Below are 13,364 nucleotides of genomic sequence, written 5' to 3'. Positions count from 1 at the left end.
TGTTGTTTGCTTTCGATATATATATTGGCCGTTTTTATACTACAGACGAGTTACCCGTCTGGACGAGCTTCGGCAAAAATTCTGTTGCTCGTCTGGTTATGCGTCTCTAGTATAAAGACGGGCACAAGACGCGTTACCCGTCTAGACGAGCTTCCTTTCGTTGTCCGTCTTTCAAGACGCATTTCGAAAAGTAGCTCGTCTTGACGGGTAACTCGTCTTGTGCCCGTCTTTATACTAGAGACGCATAACCAGACGAGCAACAGAATTTTTGCCGAAGCTCGTCCAGACGGGTAACTCGTCTGTAGTATAAAAACGGGCATTATTATGGTGTTTTTCAAATTTGAAAGGAAATTTGTACATCAGTAAAATGACTTAAAATGTCTTAAAATATGGTAACGTAGTTCCTTTTCACGCTGGAGTGAGTGAACATTCACTGATCCGGCATATCTGAATGAACTATTACCAAGAGCTTCGTGTAAACTACGTACACATTTCACTTGTAACTCACAACATGTAGTTTTATGTATATATCTCTTGTCTAAAAAAGAGATTTCAGTACAACATACAATACAAGGCAAGTTTTACTCACCATGCAAGTGTCAGATGAAATAAATGACTGATAAAGACCATCAAGTATTCCTCGGCTTGTATACAGAATGAGCTTTACTGTCAGGCTAATTCAAACTATACACTGTTAGCTTCAGAAAGTAAAACTATGGATATGTACCTTCCTCCGGGAAATTCCAATAAAGGGACATGCCTTTACAGTTTTGAGGGAGGGGTAAGGAAATTACCAAAATAACAGAGAAAAAAAGAAGAAAACCAAAGGAACCAATTCGTGCAAAGCGAGACAGTAAAAAAGTAATATATCGAACAAAACCAATACATTTCTAACTCGAAGCTGGAAAATTATTGCTCAGAAAAAATTGCTCAACCCCCTACCCCCTCACGCTCAAAAAGGTAATGGTCTATTCCTTAGAAAATGAAATTTTCTAGTTACATCGCGTTTCAGATTTTTCATTTTCCAAAAAGAATAAAACTTAAGAATTATTTTTAACCCGTGACTTGCGAAAACAAGAAACGTGCGTTAGTGATGAGCAGGAAAAAAAAAGCTAATTGCCACTGACTGTGTCCATGTCGTTATTTTAAAATTTATGCATTAAATGACCAAATATAAACAGAACGGCGACTATCACGGCTCGCTTGTAAATTAACTAGATCGTAACACTATCGCCTTTTTATTAAAAAAAAAAACACCTTTCTAAAATTCGAAATAGAAAGAAATATTCCTAAAGAATTCTCAACCACCGAACACAGAAGATCGGACATTGAGAATCTCAAAATCAATAAATTGATCTTTCCCGCTTAGAGTACATCTTGCCTTGCTTTTTTTACTTTCCATCCAAAAATTTAAACCAATTTTTGGACTATATATTACCATAATCTGCATGCATTACTTTAATCTAACACGATATTTTAGGAGTCTTTTTGTCATCAAAATTATTTGCATAATTTGCTTTCGCATCAATGGCAATTTAATTTGAAGATGCGCTCAATCCACTCTTTCTTTCTTGGAAACCCCATCATAGCACAGAAAAAGTGGGGCCACCCTCTCTCCATATTCAGTAAAACTTGTTTCTTAATGCTGAATTTTCACACGAAACAGTGTTAATATTTTCTTATACGGTAACGCAACCTTCCTTTTTTGACAGACAATAGTTAGTCTCTCTTGCTCATTATATACGCCCCAAAAGTCACACTTATCACACTGAAGGAGAAAACAAACAAATTAAAGAATGTGTATACAAGTTAAAAGGGAAATTTGTGATTGCCAGCAGGAGATTATTTCTGGCAAACCGGCGCCGATCAAATGTGAAGTATCTCAGGTAGAAAGACAGTTTAATACGAAAACAGTAAACAAACTTTATTGACTTTATCTTCAATTGGAATATTTCAGCGCCAATACAGCAAAAACAGTAAATAACAAGAACATAAAAAAATAATAAGAAAAAATAATATGAAAAAAATGAACGTACTTAAAAATACAACGAACTGAAACAATATGTTAAAATAGCTATCTAACTCTTAGCTAAGGAGGAAAAACATTCTAAAATATCTCCAATGAAAACGGCGCTTAGATTAATGATGTTCTCAACGCACATAACCAAGTGATACAATAATAGCGCCTTATTACAAGTTAAATGATGTATTTACTGTAGTGATCAGTGACAGGAGATCCAAGAAGACACTTTTAAGATGGGAAAGTGGTTAAAACTTAAATGGAATCGGTCGCCTTGAAATTTTTCTTGAGATTTCTCTTTGCCGCTGCCGCGATTCGTCCTCCTCTGCTTCCTTCTGCTGATTAATCGATTTGAGAAGTTTTGATTGCTCTTCTAAGCGCTCGTCCATTCTTTTGATCCTGCAATTAGAGAAAAACAAAAAATATTACAGTCGAACATTTCTGTGCGCGACCACAACTCCTAACTGACCGACCACTTTTCAATAATGCCACAACACCAGTTTCTGGAGTGTTTTTTTTTTCTATTTAGTTGTGTCATAGTTAGTAGAGAAGAGCACAAATTGAAATTATCTACTATACGGTCTAGCACTCAAAACAATATAAACAGATCACCATATCCCAGATCTTTGTCAAAGGTTTAATATAGGTATTTCGTGATTCGCAGGAACCTATAAAGAGGAAATAACTACCGACAGATAGGCAATATATAAGCTTTTAGTTTTAAGGTGAGCGTTTGTTGGATTCCATTAGGGTTAGGGTTAGAGAAAATTTAAGCTCATTAGTTTGAAATTACGACTCAAAATTGCAACCTGTAATGCTTAAGAGTGTGCCCGTGAGGGGCCCCCCCCCCCCCCCCCCCCCCCCCCCCCCCCCCCCCCCCCCCCCCCCCCCCCCCCCCCCCCCCCCCCCCCCGCGCCGCCCCCCTCGGCCGGCGGCCGTCTGCCCCCTCCGGGTCCGCCGCGCGTCTCGGTCCGGCGGGGGTCTGGCGTGCTCCCGGGCCATCGGCTCGGGGATGGCGGGTGTGTCCTCCTCGGGGGGTGGGCTGTGCCTGTCCTCTTGATCACTCTTAAATTACTAACTGCGACCGAAAATGCTCCTCTAATACTCCGTCGCCTTCCAAAATCATGTCAAAAATTGCCTCTAAATCGTCTTCTCGAACAAACAGTTCGGGTGCACCGTCCGCCATCTTCAATGAACTTGTGCACTGTCAGGGTCACGTGATGGGTCTGTTCAACATCGGAGTCCGCGCTATTGTTTAGCCCTTTGAAGTTCGCCGGCTTTCATAACCAGTCCCCTCTACTAACTATGGTTGTGTTAGGATACATGTATATTTCTTCCTAAGCCTCATTACCAACCACTTTTCTTGTTTTGCTTTTAATTAACTACACAATATTAGCTTATAGGTTATAATAATTTTATTTATGCTAATTTTCCTTGTATATCACTTGTTTTGTTTATCATAAAGGTAACAACGCTGTTGTTAAATGGTGTATAGATATGCGGGGAAAGATACCAGTTCTCAACAGTGAAAACATTGGATGTCCAATATTGAAGTACTACAAAAATATCGTATATGGAGCTGTGGCCTTTTTCTAGTTTTTAATAATTTTCTGGACAATGTGATTAGACGAAATATTTTCGGTAAGCTCCCTTATCCTGTCAAATGAAATCAAATGTTTAGGACCTGACAAGAAAACGGCTGCCTGGCTAAATTTTTACAGTTATCAAGCTGAAAGAAGAGCTCTGTGCTGAAAGTGAAAACGACTAACAAACGGCAACGGGGGTCAAATTACTTCTTTCTCAGAATAAGTAGAGAAAGCAATAGCAACGCTGTCACTAGTTAGTTCCCGTTCTCGTCCCCATAGCCCTTTCGTTTATCTTAGCCGGCTGGGCCTTGACACGAGAAAACGAAGGGCTCTGGGGACACAGGATTTCCAGTCCTAGATTCTAGGGCTTTCCGGTCTTCATGTATGCAGTCATGATGTTTCAAAGAATGTATGAGAGAGTCGTTACGTTTTTGACTTCTTTTTATTAATTCTTTGTTCCAAACAGCCAATCAAAAAAATTCGAGCCCTTTTTTTTTCTCGTGCCAAGGCCCAGCCGACAAAGAGAAACAAAAGGGCTATGGGGACGAGAATGGTTAGTTCTACGCAACCCATAGTACACGCTAGTACCTATTCTCCTGCTCTTGCATTCTGTCCAACAGTGGATGGAAACCAGGGGGGAGCTCTGCGGAAGTCTTCTCTTCCTCGTCTTCTACTGGTCGGCCAAAGCCCAAAAGCTTCTCATAGAACTTTTTAAAGAATGAAATAATAAGAAATTGGACGGTGCGGCACGCTATAAAAAAGGCCTTTAATTCTGTCTCTCTGCTTACAAAGGTACGTGAACGAGTCGAGTTTTCCTGGGTTCCCGTAACTGCCTGTACAAATTGTTTTTAATCAGGTAGCAATTGTTTTAAGCTGCCACTCTGACATTTTGAGAGTATTAATGAAAATTAAAAAAGAAGTATTCTTGTAAAACCCTTCTCAGGATAAGTAATTAGGAAAGGAAAATACCTTAGATTCTTCCTTGTTTGGATATTCGACATGTTTTTTAACATGAGCACGCTTGGCAAATGATTTAGGAACTGATTCCTCCAACTCCAAAACCAACTCGACCTGAAAAACGAATAGAAAAATCAACGTATATATAGTTGTTATAACTATTGTAATTTGCTTTGGAGCAAGCAAGAAAAACGAATACACTAAAAGCCCGCGTATAAGAACCTAGATTTTTCCAACTTAGCCTAAATAGGTTCTTATAGAAATGGTATTTAGTGGGATTTTAGACTTACCTTATCATAGGAAATTAGCGCTTGTGTTAATTAAGGTATTTGAAATTAACGCGACTTAAATTAACGCGAATTAATAAGGGAAAATTACTTCCCAATAAAGGAAATTAACGCGAAAGAGGGGGTAACATTTCAAAATGAAAGAAATTAACGCGACGTACACAAGAGGAACAAGTTTATTTCAACACTTGTAGGCGTGTTATCTTAAACGAAAACAATGTTCGTGGTACTTTTCCCACTTTGAGCGTTCTTCACAGTATCAATGATAGCCAGATAAAATTATGCTTTTTCCTTGGAGTCAAGAACTTCTGGACTGTAACAAAATATTGAAGCCAAAATAATGGAAATTACCGTCATGGAAATTAACGCTCCATTTAATTTACGGCGCGGAAATTAACGTTAACAAAAATTAACGCGACTTAAATTAACGTGAAAGTTGAAATTCCCGTTAATTTCATGACGTGTTAATTTCCTATAATAAGGTAGGTTCTAATTTGATAGGGGTACTAGGGGAAGGGTTTGAACCTCGGAGCCTCCCCGTATAAAATATTTTTTGATCAGTTCCCCGGGCCTATTGCGTTCATGGTTGCTTATACCTGCATAACGTAACGGCCAATAACGGCATTAACTTGAATCTTTTCAATATCTCCAACTGCGAGACCGACCTGAATAAAAAGAAAGCACGATTAGAAATTTGAAGTTGTTTGAAATCATCAGTGTTAATGGCGGAATTGTAATGAATCATATTCCTGCATTATAAACCTATCTATGTTTATCCCGAGAGGGGGGAGAGGACCCCGGACGTATATGGAGCATTTAACCTTTATTCCCTTTCCGACCCTTGAGAATTTGACTAAGAGTCTGGGCCCCACGGTTTGATTTTTGCCAGGAGGAATGGGACCTAATCACATTTTCACATGTGCTCGTCTATGCCGCCATCTTGGACGTGAAAATACTCAACGGCGGGAACACGGCTGTTTTTATGGTAAGCACTTGTTTTCAACGAACGAAACAACGAACTCTCATTACTCATTTTCAATTTAAATTGATTGAACACCACGCTTTGTGGGGATCGAGTGGATTTTTTCTATAGTTTCACTTTTTTGTCATACAATATTGAGTATACTGATAATAATATCGTTAAATCTCCCAAGGCATGTGGCATTAAGTGGCAGAAATGTAAGAACTGTATTGGGGTTTCTATTTGAAGTTAAAACAGTTCTGCAACTGTGATTAACTTGTGCACATGTGGAGGCAGCCAGATTTACCGAAAACTGCCAGTTTGTCGCCTATGTTTAACCTTCGTTCATTCATCCCTTGCAAAATAATTTAATATGTCAATCATGTTTTTATCATATTTGATTTGACGTTGCAATGGCAACGTCATAATTACAAGCAGTCGCGAGTGAGATCTCAACTAGACTCCTCTCCAATTCCCTCGCGGCTCCGCGGTTCGGTCTTTCTGCCGTTCGCCATAAAAGCACTCGCACTCGGTCGCGAATCCCGCCAGCTACGCAGCCTATTATTACTCACCAGCATGTTCATTAGAATGATGGGCATTCCCAGCACAAACAAAAAGAACAGTATGTTCGTCAGTGCAGCGTATTCCAGTTTGTCCCACGGCATTAATGTGTCGGCGTAGTTGAGTTCACCCAGTGTCATCACAAATACGGTCATCATGGAGTAAGGAAAAGTGGCGTACGGCTCCTGACGGTAAAACAACAGCGATGTGTAACTGAATGGCCTTATGTGATATGAAGGACGCGGTGACCTAATGGTAAGCACGCTTGACTCTGGATCGAACAGTCCGATCGCGAGTTCGAGCTCTTGCTGGAGTCATTGTGTTCTGTTCTTGATCAAGCCACTTAACTCTCACAGTGCCTCTCTTCACCCAGGAGTGTAAATAGGTATCGAAGTACTGTTAGAGCAACGTTACAAAATGCTTGGGGGGGGGGGGGGGTAAGATGGACTAGCATCCCTCCAGGGTAGTAACGGTACTCCTAGTCCTTTATGTTACAGAAACTGAGCAAAGTACAGTGAACGACGGATCTTTCTTTAATAATAATAACATTAATTATAACATTTATTTAACGTCGGGTTGATGGTGCTGATTATTACCATTGCTTATTACACTTACATATGGTAATGTAAATCGTAAATGGTATTATTTAATTTCTTGACTAAAAAACCTGCGACAAAGTTAATGACCTATGGCTTGTTTCGTGTTGATAACTTTTTATTCGAACTTGTCTGCCTTGTACTTAGCGGACCTTTCCCACAGATGCTTATGGCCAAGTCGCTTCTTAGGCAATGAAATGTTAAGCTATCAACTTCATAAGCTTCAAAATACATGGGCGCTACTGTAAAAACAGGATCCAATCATTGACAAGAATGAGTACTAAGTCTTACCGTTTCTTCATCTAAGAGCAGATAAAATGTGCTGCTAAATGCCATGACGAACATGAAAAACAGCAACAGGACCTTAAAAGAATAAACTTCGTTCAATTTCGCACATTTGTACAGAAAGAGGAGGCAAAAAACATCAACTTTCTTTAAAAATAAAAACAAATTTAAAAGTGCGTACCTTAAACAGGGTAGCAAACATTGTTGTCAACATAATAATATATTGACCGTACGATGAAAACCTGAAATTTAGAAAGAAGGATAAGAAGGTTTCAGGTACAGGTAAAATTATTCCGTTCGTTCTGTTCTCGAAGTTTCTAAAATTAGAGGACAGTATATTCTTTGAGAGCAGCGTCTGCATACTTGTGCATCTTGTTCCTGTAATATATCAAAACGAGCAGGCATGTCAAGGATCATGCTGACGAGCTGCTAAACATTCAAGAAAACCTCGATAATTTAGAACAATACTCTAGGAAAAACTCCTTGGAGTTCCACGACAATCCCGACGAAGTCAATATGTCAACAGTCGAAGTCGTCTGTAAAATTTCCCAAGCTACCGGTGTGGAGATTCAGGAGGAGGACATAGAAATCTCGAACAGAATTGGACGGAAGAGAGGGGAGAGACCAGTCCTGGCGAAATTCGTCAGTCACAAGGTTAAATCGAAGATATACAAATTAAAGCCCGCACAAATCTAAAAGGTGTAACTGTTCAAAGTCCCTTCCCTAGTTCCTCCGTCTCCTTGGTGCGAGAAACAACGGCTCGCCCAAAGGGAATTTACGTCAACGAGAATTTAACCCCGTATCGCAAAGAGATGATGGAAATAACCAAAACTGCGTTTAAGATAAGATATCTTTTCAATCAAAACTAAAATTACGAAGAAAAGGAGAAAAAACTCATGAAAATTTGTGCTAACCTCTTGTCTTTGACAAGCGCTTTAAAAAAATCTGAATTTACCTTCTCAGAAACAGAGTAAGGTTCACCCATCCAAAAAACAAGGCCAATGCTCCAATTTCCTGCTTTTATCCCAGTTTGCAGTCACATGGCGGGAGAATGTAGAATAGTGCCATGCCAAACCCTGCCCAGTCCAGAAGGTTAGTGAACGAAAGAAAGTACTTCAGTCTCTGAAACAGCAAAAAAAAAAATGTTGTTAGTTTGTAGCTCTTCTGTCCAACAACAACAACAAACTTTATTTGCCCTAAACATTTACAAAATGATAATATAAATAAAGTATAAATAAATAATTAGGGGTCTGGCTGCCTGAAATAACCGTAGAGTTAAAAAGGGCAGGCAGCCAGGGTTACAATTATGTAAATACAAATTACGGTCGGTAGAAAACACACAACGACACACAACATTACAGTGAGCAAAATGAAAAGACAATTATATATAAGAATATTGAAGATAAATAAAATAGGAGAAATATAAATAAGAAAACTTATAAATGAATTTGCAAAAGCCTGCAAATTCATTAGCTAGTTCATGGTCTACTAACATTTTATTATACAACTTTTCCCCCCGCAAACTTCCATGAGAGGGCTAAAACCTGTGACGTCATAGGGTAGCAGTGCACTGTTACAGGAAGGCTGGACACACGCGTACGGTTCACCCACACCCCCCCCCCCCCCTTTGGTACCTTGTGCCCAGACTGCATATCTCTGCAAGGACTTAATCTTCGCAGCTAAATACTTAGCTTTGCCTGGTAAAAATAATTTACTGAGAAAGAAACCATCCAACCTGTTTTTTTAATTGAAGTAATTCTTTTATCACGTGAAATGTCGTGATTATCAAGACTAAGAATTGAACTGTCTGAAGGCCCTGCAAAACAAACACAACATATTTAACAGACAGTAAATACGTGAACAGATCCTACTTTGTGTCTAGTGACACCAGTCTGTAAATGTTGAAGAACCGAATTCCACTACTGTCACAACTTGCTAGTTGCTAAGTAACCATAACTTCACTCAGTTTTGAACTTGTTTTGACGTGACCTGGCATTCCTAACAAAGTCTCCTCCAAGGTCTTCTCGGGTACTTAAAACCAAAATGGTGGCCAGAAGCTGATCTAGACGGGCCTAAATTGCCATTTGGCGTAGAAGCTACAGCAAAACTCACATATACTACAAATAGCTAATCGTTTTACTTTTAATTATTTTCTTTTCATGTGTCCAGTCACGCGATGTACATATTGAACAGTAAGGGGCTAATTATCGCAGACATTTACGTCAAAAAAGTCTTACTATATGTCTTACCGGACGATTCAATCGACACGGGACGTCAAAGAAAATGTATTCCTGTTTCAAAATGAGAATAATTAACCGATTATAATAATAAAATTACCCAAACAGTATTAGAGAGGGTGGTAACCACGAGTAAATATTTCATGAACCCCAAAACAAAATAATTATATTATATCTCTGTTTAAACTGTCCAATTTTATGGTGCAATTAGGGCTGTCCCAAATATGCGCGACATTTCCCCAAAAATTGCTCCAAAAAATCCAAAACGTTGCTTTTAAATAAGAAACCTCTCCAGATATATACTAATTTCCCTTAAAAGGTAAGATTTCTAAGCATGTCATGCAATTTAACTGCAACAGAAACATCTAAATAACATTTTAAGGCCAAAACGTGTTGAATTATAAGGAGTTATTTTTCTAAGAAAAATCGTGAAGGTACTGATGTCGTCATGTTCTCTGACGAGTTTTAAATGCTGAATTATCCAAACGTTGAAGCATCTGAACTTCCTCGCAAAACGTTTACCTTCGGAAAAGATTGAAAAATGCTCGGAAACTTTCGTTTGGCTTCGAACAACACTCGGACAAAAATCTTCGGTTTAGAAATTGAAAAATTTGCTCGAAAGTCAAAAAGTGCTCGAAAGATGAAAAGGTACACAAAGGTTGCCGAGCATCTTTGAAACAGCCCCAGATGCATGCGGGATTATCTCAACTTTGGCTCTCAAAAATACCAATAGGAATCTGAGCTCCTTTAATATGGAACTCATGTTATCTGAGGGCAGGATATTGACCTCGTACCAGATTATTCTGCCTTACAAGGGTAGTGAGTTCAGGCTATGGAACTCATGTTATTTATCTGAGGACAGCGTATATATTGACCTCGTGCTAGATTATTCTGTCTTACTTAGGTGGTGAGCTCCTTATTGAACTCATGTTATCTGAGGTTAGCATATTGACCTCGTGCTAGATTATTAAATTTAAGTCTTACTTGGGTGGTGCGCTCCTTATGGAACTCATGTTATCTGGGGCGGATAGCCTCGTGCCAATCTCTTTCGGGTAGTGAGTTCCCTATGGACTCACTGGTTGCATATTGACCTCGTGCTAGATTATTAAGTCTTACTTGGGTGGCGAGTTCCTTATGGAACTCATGTTATCTGAGGGTAGGATATTGACCTCGTGCCAGATTATTCTGTCTTACAAGGGTAGTGAGTTTCCTATGGAACTCATGTTATCTGAGGGCAGCGTATTGATCTCGTGCTAGATTATTCTGTGTTACTTGGATGGTGAGCTCCTTATAGAACTCACCTTATCTGAGGTTACCATATTGACCTCGTGCTCGATTATTCTGTCTTACTTGGATGGTGAGCTCCTCATGAACTCATTTTATCTGGGTGCATATGACCTCCTGCTAGATTATTAGCGAAGCGGCCAGAAGGGCCACAGAGGAGAGCCCTATACCCATAGAAAATTTACAGAACCATCCAGGGCCCCCCTTTGTTTCCTTCCTTTTCCTCGTTCCTGTGTCTTTTTCCCTTGGGGGCGATTTGTTTAGAGCGCGGGTATCGGTCTCGTGTCGACGCCCTCAATTATGTGTCAGTTTTCTTACTGTTATTTTACTATACAAGAACTCCCCGAGGAGAATAGTATGGTCTTCTGATCAGGAACTCGAGGCGCGTCGTATGACATTGCGACGATCGATACGTGCTCCGCACTCTCTGATTCATCCCCCCAACTACACAGGAACGCAGGTAAACATTTTTTTTGATAGAATAACTTAGCGTTTGGGTCCCGTGAACCATGCTTTTGTTTTTTTTTTTATGGTCATCTTGGCTAGCAGCATGGTTCGCGGGCGCGTGCGCCTGCGACGTCGCCACAACATGGCGGCCATACTCCAGTGGTCGGTTCCCCGCTTTCGGTTACGTGCATGCTTCTTTCTCTCCATCTTTCGCATCATCTTTCGCATCGTCTTTCGCTGCTGTTGTGGCCAATCACCTCTCCGTTGTGGTTTCATCATGTGCGAGGTCAGGGTCATGCTAGTGGGCTGCGATTGGCGGATTTCGATCCATGTTTTTGTTTGCACGTCGATGTTCGCGGCCCCCGTCACTGCGGTGGTACTCGCTACATCTGTTGACTCCATTTTGGTCAATTGACAGCTGTCACAGGTTCCCTGACCAGTTCACTACCATTCGCGGGCTCAGATTGACTCATCGAGGTCGATGGTTGTTGGTACCGCTGACCAGTATGGTTTGCTTGGATTGCGGACTCAGTGCTTTTTTTGTCTTTTCGTCGTATTCTGATTTACAGGGCAAAGTATACCGGGGAGCTCCGATTTTAGGCTTGGCTAAATCTATTTAATAAGTCTTACCAGAAACCCATAAGGGTTGAAACGTGTAACGCGCGTTCACAGCGTTTGAATATTCAGTTTTTCCAAGTACTATATTTGGAAACAAGAAGAGTTCGTACGCGAGTGCTTTACACACGTAATGGGACACGCAACAGCATTTTCGGTTTTCGGTGACTTACTTAAATTCCGACCTAAATGCCGTACATTCTTACAGGAACTAAAGAAATTCGTTAAGTGTATCCAACCGAAGTTCTACAGACTTATTTACGACGATAAAACAGGAGAATTTGACCAAATTTAATTTTATTTAACCAAGCTTGTTCATACGCCATCGAGCGCAAGCTAGCGCGCGCTGAATTTAATCCAAATGTTGCAATTTTGATTGGTTAATTTTTTCGCCTGATTTTCCAAATATGATAACGCTTTGTACCATGCGAATCATAGGTAGTTACACGTTTCAACCCTTATGGGTTTCTGGTCTTACTTCGAAACTTACCTTTCTTGGTATGGTTTCATTCAAACCACAAAGAGGTCGCTCATTAGCCCGCGAGTAGAGGGCGAGAATGGTCAGCGGAAGGACAAAAAGGAGATACAGAAGCAGGTTGAGTAATAAAGATTTCCACCCAAACGTGTGCCTGAGGGAGGGGAGGGACAAGAAAAAAATAAATTAAAGAAAAAAAAATGCGTAATTATACACGTAATAAAAGAACAATCGACGAAGCAACAGAGAAAATTAATCATTAAAAATCCGAACTTATAAATAATTACTCTATAATCGTTTAACAATTTGAACTTATTTGAACAAACACATTTGGAAACGAATTGCATGTTCGATAACTCTGCGTAAAGGCTTTCTGATTGTCAACCAGTCCAAATATGGCACAAGCATGTGGCATTAAACGTTAACACTAATAAAGAGCGCGTGCTGATACTTAGCAGCTTATAATTATTTTACAAACATTGCAGTTAATTCTTGAAGGAACGATCACGAATAAATTAAGAGAAATTTGTTGTCCTGACTGAATAAAAATCATGATGACATTAAAATATTGAAATAATTTTTTAAGATTTGTCTAAAATTAAATCATCACTGTTCTTACCATTTTTTGTTCATAACGTTATAACAAATAGGATGAGCCAGACAATTGACTCGACGATGCTTTAACATGGTCTGTGTTAAAGGTAGATAGAAACATTAATGATAAGTTCACTTCAGTCTACAGTAAAATTATAAGTTCACGTCATAATTAGGAAACAGAAGATGGAAAAACATTTTTAGTCCAAGGGCAGGAACATGGAACAGTTCACCATCTTATATAAAGAAACAAGCTTCGATTAAATCTTTTAAACGTGCCCTGAGGTATAATTGATTGAAAAAACTTAAAGATTTTTTGGCATTTTCACATAGTTTTCAATTTTGAATATTTTGTTTTAATTTTTTTTTTCTAGAATATTGTAAATAGTACTATGTATAGGTTTTAACTTTGTAGTTTTTTTATTTTTACATAGAGGGCCACAACTTTATTAGCGTTGT

The 13,364-nt window shown here is 39.4% G+C and overlaps 1 pseudogene across 1 annotated transcript in view; it reads right to left on the bottom strand.

Moving 5' to 3' along the window:
- Positions 1-1,896: 1,896 nt before the first annotated feature.
- The window catches only part of LOC144638804 (transient receptor potential cation channel subfamily A member 1-like), a 47,082-nt pseudogene continuing 35,614 nt past the window's right edge, over positions 1,897-13,364 (bottom strand). Inside the window, exons 18-29 of the transcript XR_013568012.1 lie at positions 12,931-13,001; positions 12,327-12,465; positions 9,503-9,544; positions 8,989-9,069; positions 8,209-8,375; positions 7,435-7,495; positions 7,260-7,331; positions 6,384-6,557; positions 5,447-5,515; positions 4,576-4,677; positions 4,195-4,313; positions 1,897-2,419 (exon numbers count right to left, since the gene is read on the bottom strand). The product of XR_013568012.1 is annotated as a transient receptor potential cation channel subfamily A member 1-like (transcript). The remainder of the gene's footprint in view (positions 2,420-4,194; positions 4,314-4,575; positions 4,678-5,446; positions 5,516-6,383; positions 6,558-7,259; positions 7,332-7,434; positions 7,496-8,208; positions 8,376-8,988; positions 9,070-9,502; positions 9,545-12,326; positions 12,466-12,930; positions 13,002-13,364) is intronic.

Source organism: Oculina patagonica, chromosome 14 (genome assembly GCF_052425735.1).
Source record: "Oculina patagonica isolate OP01 chromosome 14, crgOcupat, whole genome shotgun sequence".
In the NCBI taxonomy this organism is placed as follows: Eukaryota; Metazoa; Cnidaria; class Anthozoa; order Scleractinia; family Oculinidae; genus Oculina; species Oculina patagonica.
This window is presented reverse-complemented; position numbering and strand designations above follow the sequence as displayed.